The following is an 11,554-nucleotide window of genomic DNA, read 5'->3' as shown; positions in this document are numbered from 1 at the left end:
ATATAATTGTTATTCTATGTTTTATGTGTGTAATGCATATGTGGAGTTTCATGCCTTATTTGCCATTGATGAGAATAAAATAGGGATCAACTGAGAATGTGAATGATAGGTAATTAAGGGGCTTATAGTGCATGTAACCAAAGGTGGACTTGCATGTCAAATTGCCCAATTTTCTTATAGTGCGGCCAAGGTGGGTTGATGATGGGCAAATATTTGTTGAAATTGATATTGGGTTATGGGATTTAATAAATAAAGAAAAGAATGAAATGTGATGAAAAAAAAGGGGCTTCATTCTTGTCTTCTTGGCCGAATTGAAGGAAGGAATAGGGCAAAGAACTTTCGGCCATTTGAATGTTTAATAAGGTTAGTATATTGTGTTAAAGTTGTGAAATTTTAGCTTGTTTTAGGTTAATTACCATGGTTCTTACTTAGACCATGCTAATTTTTTTTTTTAAAACTTTGATGGATGGATGGACCATTCGGCTATGGCTATTAAAGAAGGAATTTGATTATTTCCTTTAAGTTTTGATGGATAAAGAAACAAAAGGTTGTTGATGGAAGAAGTTAATGTGTTAAGAGATTATATGAAACTTATTCATGTTTATATATGTTATATGCATTGAAAATGGTTGATGATTTTGGAAGTGATTAGATTGAATCGGCCATGGTATATCCATAAACCCGATTTATGCTTGTTATGTGGTGGAAATTAAGGGTTAAATGTATGAAATTTGATGTATATTAACTATAGGTAATCACATACGTAAGGTCAAATTTAATTTGGTATATTCGGCCATATAGGTGTATATGTTTGTGATACTATTTTTGTTAACTCTTGATAACCGATTAAAGGAGTAATATTGGCTTATAAGGTTGAGTTGATTCATGATGTTGTATATTAGAATCAAAAATACTCAAGACTAGGTTACCATAATAGCGATAATGCATTCGGCCTTGAAGCATTAATCGAATATGGTTAAGGTTTTGATATTTTGAACAAGGATAATTGTGAAATGGAGTGAAAACCGTTAAATTATACATAAGTATCCAGCAAGAAAATTAAACTACTAATGTGTTTATTATAGATCAAGACATCAAAGGGAGAGAATCAAGCAAAGGCAAAGAAAAGATCATCGAGTAGCCGAGTTGGAACCGTCTTACCCAACATAAAGTAAGTCATTAAGCATATAGTTGGTATTATTCAAATGGTCATAACGTTTATGTAATGATGCTGAATGGAATGAATAAATATATATATGCATGTACGTATGTGATGATGAAAGTGTTGAATGAAAAGAAAAGAGGTGAGATGTATTGAGTTGTTGATCTCGGCACTAAATGTGCGGGTATAAACATTTATGACCATGAGATTGGCGCTAAGTGTGCGGGTTTAATTGTGCAGCACTAAGTGTGCGATTGACTATGTAGCACTAAGTGTGCGAGTTTGACTATGTAGCACTAAGTGTGCGAGTTGACTATGTAGCACTAAGTGTGCGAGTTGATATGTAGCACTAAGTGTGCGAGTTGATTATATAGCACTGGTGTGCGGACTTAATATTATTCTTGAATCATTATGGACACTAAGTGTGCAACACTATGAGTCGATCACGGACAGCGGATCGGGTAGTATCTTGAGTTCATGGCTAATAGGTGCTATGTTTATATTTGGAGTTGAGCTTGGTAAGTTGAACCTATGTGACAATATACTTGAAGTCACGTACATAAGATTTATCGTGGAACGGGTGAAAGGCCGTTTAGTTGTATGATTGTAACGAAAATAAATGATTTATGAAAATGCCTCGAATATTCTATGATGAGTATATGGAATGTGAATGCATGATTTGGTATGAGATTGAACCGATAGGTCGGAGGAACTATGGTATGGTTCGGTATGGATGGAGTAACTAGCCTCGTTCCATTTTGTTTCCTCTTGTGATAATGTTATTAATGGATGGTAGTGTATTGCTTATGACTTACTGAGTTATAACTCACTCGGTGTTTCCTTGTCACCTATTCTAGGTTTCTTGGACTCGTCTCTTTTGCGTGGTCGGGCCGTCATCGAAGTCAGCACCGGATAGCAAGTTTTGGTACTTTCTTCTTAGTTGGCTTAGGAGAACATTTTGGCATGTATAGGCTATTATGTTGTGTTTTAACTTTGGTATGTAATCTTTTAGCCATGCGAAAATGGCATAATGTTCGGTTGGGTTTGGATTCATAACGTTAGGTCGCAAATCTTGATAATTCGACCTTTTTATGCCATACGTCATGGTTGATTATTTTGGTGTTAAAATTCATGATATGGCAATAGTGTAGTAGGGGGAAGTTTGACAATGATTAGCCTTTGGCATGGTTAGTCATGATCATAATTTGTGATATGCATGATGAATTATTAGTTAGATCAAGGAGTAAACACGAAGTGGGCATAGTTGCTTTCGTAACAGATGCTGGCAGCAGCAGTGATATGAGATTGAAAAATCACTAAAAATAGTAGGAGTGGATTAATTGATGAATAAATTATGTAATAGAAGTTCATGAGTCTATTTTCATATAGAAGTAACGAAAAGATCATATGGACAGTATGTTAAGAGATAATCAGGTTCTCGTGGGACAGGGCCAGAACGGTTTCTGGATTCCCTGCTCTGACTTTGGAAATTCATTATAAATTAACCAGAGATAATTAGGAGTCATACCATATATGTATAGATTCCTCTCTGAGTCTAGTTTCTATAGAAATAAACGGCATCAGTATGGAAGTTCTGTACAGGGAGATATCCAGGTCGTAATGCGCAAAGGTCAGTGTAGTCGACCCCAGTAACATGGGAGACTTTGACTAATAAACTGTACTAATTGGCCCGACCAAAAATTCTAGAAAAAAATATGTAGATGGGAATATGAGTCTAGTTTCAGGGAAAATTCACGGAACTGGATTTTGAGTTCCAGAGCTCAAGATATGATTTTAAAGCGACTAGTACGAGATTGACAGCTTGTCTGGAAAATTTTAATAAGTGGTTTGAAGTCTGTTAACACTCGTGTTCGACTCCGGCGACGGTCTCGGGTTCGGGTGTTACATTTGATTGGTATAGAGCTATGGTTAGTCGGTTCTAGGACTACCATAGCACGTATGAGTCTAGCTATACATGCGATGTTATGTTTAACTGTGTGATGACTTCTGACGGTTAAAATTTATGTTTGATTAGTAATGGATCCCGGTGTAGAAAGAATCTTAGCGGATGACGTTGAAAGTGTAGCGGCTGCTCCTGCACAAGGGACACCGCCTATTGAACCTCAGTCATCTGCGAATAATCAAGGTGAGGGGCTAAACAAGCCTTCTTTACCATGATGAATGAGTGGGTCGCGCAGTATGCCCGAACCAATCCGGCTGTCCAACAATTCCCGAATTTGAATAATCCACCCCCGGAGCCAGTAATGCCATCAGTTACTGATCCTGTGAGGCTGAGTAAGCCACCTGTAGACTTGATTAGGAAGCGCGGGGCTGAGGAGTTCAGGGCCATAGTTACTGATGATGCTGAAAGGGCCGAGTTCTGGCTTGATAACACCGTTCGGGTGTTCGATGAACTGTCATGCACACCTGATGAATGTCTAAAGTGTGCTGTATCTTTGTTGCGAGACTCAGCCTACTATTGGTGGAGGACCTTGATTTCTATAGTCCCGAACGAACGAGTAACTTGGGACTTCTTTCAGACGGAATTTCGAAAGAAATATATTAGCCAACGGTTCTTTGATCAAAAGCGTAAGGAATTCTTGGAACTCAAGCAAGGCCGTATGACAGTATCTGAATACGAACATGAATTCGTGAGACTCAGTAGGTATGCCCGGGAGTGTGTAGCTGATGAGGTTGCTATGTGCAAAAGATTCGAAGAAGGATTGAATGAAGATTTAAAGCTACTAATGGGTATTTTGGAAATAAAAGAATTCGTAACACTAGTCGAACGAGCCTGCAAGGCGGAAGAACTTGGAAAGGAGAAGAAGAAGGCTGAATTTGAAGCTAGAGACTATCGTAAAAGATCGACGGGTAAAGCTCCGTTCTCAGCTGTAAAGAAGTTCAAGGAGGACACTAATAAGTCGAGGACGACTGCGGGAATTTCCATCAGAGCAAAACCATCGACGGGCTCTCGAGCTACTTCGGTAGCTAGTGTGGGCAATAATCGTCAAGAGAAACCTGAATGTCCCCAATGCGGAAGACGACACCTAGGTTAATGTTGGGGTAAGTCTACTAACAGGGCCTATTACGGATGCGGTTCGAAGGACCACTTCATTAGAGATTGCACGGAGCTTGAAGAGAAGAATAAGATTCAAGGTGCAAGACCTAGTGGAGTGACAACTAGAGGTAGACCACCGAGAATTTTAAGAGGTAGGGGTGGTAGTCAAAGAGGGACCTCTGATACGGCTGTTCGAGCCGAGAACCGTACTCCTGCTAGAGCATATGCCATTCGCGCACGAGAGGAGGCATCCTCCCCTGACGTCATCACTGGTACCTTCACTCTCTTTGATACTAATGTGATTGCATTGATTGACCCTAGCTCTACTCATTCATATGTGTGTGAAACCTTAGCATCCAGTAAGACTCTACCTGTTGAGTCTACTGAGTTCGTAATTTGGGTGTCAAATCCCTTGGGTCGTTACGTGCTTGTCGATAAAGTGTGTAAGAGATGTCCCCTAGTAATTCGAGGTTCCTGTTTCTGGCTGATTTGATGCTTTTGCCGTTTGACGAATTTGATGTTATTCTTGGTTTGGATTTGTTGACCGCGCATGATGCGGTTGTGAATTGCAAAAGCAAGACTATTGATTTGAGGTGCGCAAATAACGAGATAATCCGAGTTGAGTCTGCGGACTTAAGGGGGTTGCCAGCTGTAATATCAGCAATGTTGGCCCAGAAATATGTGAGAAAAGGGTGCGAAGCATACCTTGCGTATGTACTTGTTGACAAAGAGTTAGAAAAGAAACCCGAATCTGTGCCGGTGGTTTGTGAATACCTGGATGTTTTTCCTGAAGAATTACCGGGTTTACCACCTGTTCGGGAGGTAGAGTTTGGTATTGAGCTTGTACCTGGGACTACGCCGATTTCTATAGCTCCGTATCGTATGGCACCAACCGAGTTAAAAGAGTTAAAATCTCAGTTGCAAGAATTGACGGATAGAGGTTTTGCTCGACCAAGTTTCTCACCTTGGGGTGCACCAGTATTGTTCGTGAAAAAGAAGGACGGAACCATGAGGTTGTGCATTGACTATCGTCAACTGAATACAGTGACGATAAAGAACAAATATCCGTTGCCGCGCATCGATGATTTGTTCGACCAACTGAAGGGAGCCTCAGTGTTCTCAAAAATAGATTTGAGATCGGGCTATTATCAGTTGCGAATTCGAGATTCGGACATACCCAAAACTGCTTTCAGAACGAGGTACGGTCACTACGAGTTCTTAGTGATGCCGTTTGGGCTCACTAATGCCCCTGCGGTATTTATGGATTTGATGAATCGGATCTTCAGACCATATTTGGATCGGTTCGTAGTTGTGTTCATTGATGACATCTTGGTCTATTCAAGAGATGAGATCGAACATGCTGAACACTTGAGATTAGTGTTGCAAGTTTTGCGGGATAAGAAGTTATATGCTAAGTTCAGTAAGTGTGAGTTCTGGTTAAGAGAGGTTAGCTTCTTGGGTCATGTGGTATCCGCATCGGGTATTCGAGTTGACCCGAACAAAATCTCAGCCATACTTAACTGGAAACCTCCGAGAAATATTACTGAGGTTCGGAGCTTTTTGGGACTCGCCGGTTATTACCGACGATTTGTCAAAGGTTTCTCGATGATAGCCACACCAATGACGAAGCTACTTCAAAAGGATGCTAAGTTCGAATGGACGGAGAAATGTCAGAAAGGCTTCGATCAACTAAAAACTCATTTGACTGAAGCTCCAATTTTAGTGCAACCCGAATCAGGCAAAGAGTTTGCATTTATAGTGACGCATCCCTACTCGGGTTGGGTTGCGTATTGATGCAAGAAGGTCGAGTTGTGGCCTATGCGTCGAGACAATTGAAGCCACACGAGAGAAATTATCCCACCCATGATCTCGAGCTAGCCGCCATCGTATTTGCTTTGAAAATATGGCGACATTATTTGTTTGGCGAAAAGTGCCATGTATTTTCGGATCACAAAAGTCTCAAATATTTGATGACTCAAAGAGACTTAAATCTGCGAAAAAGACGTTGGCTTGAGTTGTTGAAAGATTACGAGCTTGTCATTGATTACCACCTGGGAAAGGCTAATGTGGTTGCAGACGCCTTAAGCCGGAAATCGCTGTTTGCTTTACGAGCGATGAATGTGCACTTGTCTGTTCTACCCGACAATGTGTTAGTAGCTGAATTAAAAGCCAAACCATTATTGATTCATCAAATTCGTGAAGCCCAGAAAGTTGATGATGAATTGGTTGCAAAACGGGCTGAGTGTGTTCCGAACAAGGAATCGGAGTTTCAAATGGATGATGATGATTGTTTGAGGTTCAGAAGTCGTTTGTGTGTTCCAAGGAATTCGGAACTTATTTCGATGATTTTGAATGATGCTCATAGTGGTCGAATGTCTATCCACCCGGGTAGTACTAAAATGTACAACAATCTGAAACGTCAATTTTGGTGGCCGGGCATGAAACGAGACATTTCTGAATTTGTTTTAAGGTGTTTAATATGTCAACAAGTGAAAGCGGAACATCAAGTGCCTTCAGGATTACTTCAGCCAATCATGATACCTGAATGGAAATGGGATCGAGTCACGATGGATTTTGTATCTGGGTTACCATTGTCGACGAGTAAGAAAGATGCGATTTGGGTTGTTGTCGATAGACTGACTAAGTCGGCTCACTTTATCCCTGTATGTACGGATTTTTCATTGGATAAACTAGTCGAATTGTATATTTCTCAGATTGTGAGATTACATGGAGTACCTATTTCTATCGTGTCGGATAGAGATCCGAGATTCACCTCGCGATTTTGGAAGAAATTGCAAGAAGCTTTGGGTACCAAGCTGCATTTTAGCACCGCTTTTCATCCCCAAACCGATGGTCAATCCGAGCGGATAATTCAGATACTCGAGGATATGCTGAGATGCTGCATCCTTGAGTTTAGTGGTTCATGGGAACGGTATGTACCTTTGATTGAATTCGCTTACAACAATAGTTTTCAATCAAGTATTAAGATGGCACCTTACAAGGCTTTGTACGGTCGTAAATGCCGTACACCATTGTTTTGGACCGAGCTCGGTGAAAGTAAAGTTTTCGGAGTTGATTTGATTAAAGATGCCGAACAGAAAGTAAAGGTAATCCGTGAAAGTCTGAAGGCAGCCATAGATCGTCAGAAATCGTATGCGGATCTGAAACGAAAGGACATTGAATATCAGGTGGGAGATAAAGTGTTCCTTAAAGTTTCGCCTTGGAAAAAGGTACTTAGGTTTGGCCGTAAGGGCAAGTTGAGCCCGAGATTCATTGGGCCGTACGAAATCTCCGAACGAGTGGGGCCAGTTGCGTATAGATTGATTTTGCCCCCTGAGCTTGAAAAGATTCACGATGTCTTTCATGTTTCGATGCTTCGACGCTATCGATCTGATCCATCGCACATAATTAGCCCATCAGAGGTTGAAATTCAAGTCGATATGAGCTATGAAGAAGAACCGATTCGTATCCTAGCTCGTGAAGTGAAAGAGTTGCGAAACAAAAGGGTTCCGTTAGTTAAGGTGTTATGGCTCAAATACGGGATCGAGGAAGCTACTTGGGAAACCGAGAGCTCGATGAAAGAACGATACCCAAACCTATTTACCGGTAAGATTTTCGGGGACGAAAATTCCTTAAGTGGGGGAGAGTTGTGACAGCCCAAAATTTACCCTAGTCGGGAAGTGGTTTCGGGACCACAAAACCGAGTTATGAAGATAATTAATTGTTATATTCTATGTTTATTATGTGTGTACATGCATATGTGGAAGTTTCATGCCTTAATTTTGCCAATTGCATGAGGAATTATTAAATAGGGATCAACATGAGACATGGTGAAAAATGATAGGTTAATTTTAAAGGGGCTTATTAGTGCATGTCAACACAAAGGTGGACTTGCATGTCAAATTGCCCAATTTTCCTTATAGTGGCCGGCCAAGGTGGGTTGATGATGGGCAAAATATTTGTTGAAATTGATATTGGGTTATGGGATTTAATAAATAAAAGAAAAGAATGAAAATGTGATGAAAAAAAAAAGGGGCTTCATTCTTGTCTTCTTGGCCGAATTGAAGGAAGGAATAGGGGCTAAGAACTTTCGGCCATTTGAATGTTTAATAAGGTTAGTATATTGTGTTAAAGTTGTGAAATTTTAGCTTGTTTTAGGTTAATTATCATGGTTCTTACTTAGACCATGCTAATTTTTTTTTTAAAACTTTGATGGATGGATGGACCATTCGGCTATGGCTATTAAAGAAGGAATTTGATTATTTCCTTTAAGTTTTGATGGATAAAGAAACAAAAGGTTGTTGATGGAAGAAGTTAATGTGTTAAGAGATTATATTAAACTTATTCATGTTTATATATGTTATATGCATTGAAAATGGTTGATGATTTTGGAAGTGATTAGATTGAATCGGCCATGGTATATCCATAAACCCGATTTATGCTTGTTATGTGATGGAAATTAAGGGTTAAATGTATGAAATTTGATGTATATTAACTATAGGTAATCACATACGTAAGGTCAAATTTAATTTGGTATATTCGGCCATATAGGTGTATATGTTTGTGATACTATTTTTGTTAACTCTTGATAACCGATTAAAGGAGTAATATTGGCTTATAAGGTTGAGTTGATTCATGATGTTGTATATTAGAATAAAAAATACTCAAGACTAGGTTACCATAATAGTGATAATGCATTCGGCCTTGAAGCATTAATCGAATATGGTTAAGGTTTTGATATTTTGAACAAGGATAATTGTGAAATGGAGTGAAAACCGTTAAATTATACATAAGTATCCAGCAAGAAATTAAACTACTAAATGTGTTTATTATAGATCAAGACATCAAAGGGAGAGAATCAAGCAAAGGCAAAGAAAAGATCATCGAGTAGCCGAGTTGGAACCGTCTTACCCAACATAAAGTAAGTCATTAAGCATATAGTTGGTATTAATTCAAATGGTCATAACGTTTATGTAATGATGCTGAATGGAATGAATAAATATATATATGCATGTACGTATGTGATGATGAAAGTGTTGAATGAAAAGAAAAGAGGTGAGATGTATTGAGTTGTTGATCTCGGTACTAAATGTGCGGGTATAAACATTTATGACCATGAGATTGGCGCTAAGTGTGCGGGTTTAAATTGTGCAGCACTAAGTGTGCGAATTGACTATGTAGCACTAAGTGTGCGAGTTTGACTATGTAGCACTAAGTGTGCGAGTTTGACTATGTAGCACTAAGTGTGCGAGTTTGACTATGTAGCACTAAGTGTGCGAGTTGACTATGTAGCACTAAGTGTGCGAGTTTGATTATGTAGCACTAAGTGTGCGAGTTGATTATATAGCACTGAGTGTGCGGACTTAATATATATTCTGGAATCATTATGGACACTAAGTGTGCGACACTATTGAGTCGATCACGGACAGCGGATCGGGTAAGTATCTTGAGTTCATGGCTAATAGGTGCTATGTTTATATTTGGAGTTGAGCTTGGTAAGTTGAACCTATGTGACAAATATACTTGAAGTCACGTACATAAGATTTATCGTGGAATGGGTGAAAGGCCGTTTAGTTGTATGATTGTAACGAAAAAAAATGATTTATGAAAATGCCTCGAATATTCTATTGATGAGTATATGGAATGTGAATGCATGATTTGGTATGAGATTGAACCGATAGGTCGGAGGAACTATGGTATGGTTCGGTATGGATGGAGTAACTAGCCTCGTTCCATTTTGTTTCCTCTTGTGATAATGTTATTAATGGATGGTAGTGTATTGCTTATGACTTACTGAGTTATAAACTCACTCGGTGTTTCCTTGTCACCTATTCTAGGTTTCTTGGACTCGTCTCTTTTTGCGTGGTCGGGCCGTCATTGAAGTCATCACACCGGATAGCAAGTTTTTGGTACTTTCTTCTTAGTTGGCTTAGGAGAACATTTCGGCATGTATAGGCTATTATGTTGTGTTTGAACTTTGGTATGTAATCTTTTAGCCATGCGAAAATGGCATAAATGTTCGGTTGGGTTTGGATTCATAACGTTAGGTCGCAAATCTTGATAATTCGACCTTTTATGCCATACGTCATGGTTGATTATTTTGGTGTTAAAATTCATGATATGGCAATAGTGTAGTAGGGGGAAGTTTGACAATGATTAGCCTTTGGCATGGTTAGTCATGATCATAATTTGTGATATGCATGATGAATTATTAGCTAGATCAAGGAGTAAACACGAAGTGGGCATAGTTGCTTTCGTAACAGATGCTGGCAGCAGCAGTGATATGAGATTGAAAAATCACTAAAAATAGTAGGAGTAGAATTAATTGATGAATAAATTATGTAATCGAAGTTCGATGAGTCTATTTTCATATAGAAGTAACGAAAAGATCATATGGACAGTATGTTAAGAGATAATCAGGTTCTCGTGGGACAGGGCCAGAACGGTTTCTGGATTCCCTGCTCCGACTTTGGAAATTCATTATAAATTAACCAGAGATAATTAGGAGTCATACCATATATGTATAGATTCCTCTCTGAGTGTAGTTTCTATAGAAACAAACGGCATCAGTATGGAAGTTCTGTACAGGGAGATATCCAGGTCGTAATGCGCAAAGGTCAGTGTAGTCGACCCCAGTAACATGGGAGACTTTGACTAATAAACTGTACTAATTGGCCCGACCAAAAATTCTAGAAAAAAATATGTAGATGGGAATATGAGTCTAGTTTCAGGGAAAATTTGCAGAACTGGATTTTGAGTTCCATAGCTCAAGATATGATTTTTAAAGCGACTAGTATGCAGATTGACAGCTTGTCTGGAAAAATTTTTAATAAGTGGTTTGAAGTCTGTTAACACCTCGTGTTCGACTCCGGCGACGGTCTCGGGTTCGGGGTGTTACAAAGTTTGTAAATTGGTGAAGTCTTTATATGGACTTAAACAAGTAACAAAACAATGGCATGAAAAGTTTGATAATGTCATGATGACAAATGGCTTCAAGATTAGCAAGTGTGATAAATGTGTGTATGTAAAAACTATCGATGTTGGATATATAATCCTATGCTTATATGTTGATGACATACTCATTGTTGGAAGTAACAATGAAATGGTAAAACGTACCAAAGACATGTTAAAGTCAAGATTTGACATGAAAGATATGAGACTAGCTGATTTAATTTTAGGTATCCAATTTAAAAGGTCATCTAAAGGTCTCATATTGACTCAGTCATACTATGTGGACAAGATTCTTGAGAAATTTAGTAAGGATGATTCCGGCATAGCCAGAACCCTAATTGATCCGAGCCAACATCTGTCTAAAAATAGATGTAAAAGCATTA

Source organism: Gossypium hirsutum, chromosome A02, assembly GCF_007990345.1.
Source record: "Gossypium hirsutum isolate 1008001.06 chromosome A02, Gossypium_hirsutum_v2.1, whole genome shotgun sequence".
Taxonomy (NCBI): Eukaryota; Viridiplantae; Streptophyta; class Magnoliopsida; order Malvales; family Malvaceae; genus Gossypium; species Gossypium hirsutum.
The sequence above is the reverse complement of the archived record's forward strand: the minus strand, read 5'-3'. Positions refer to the sequence as shown.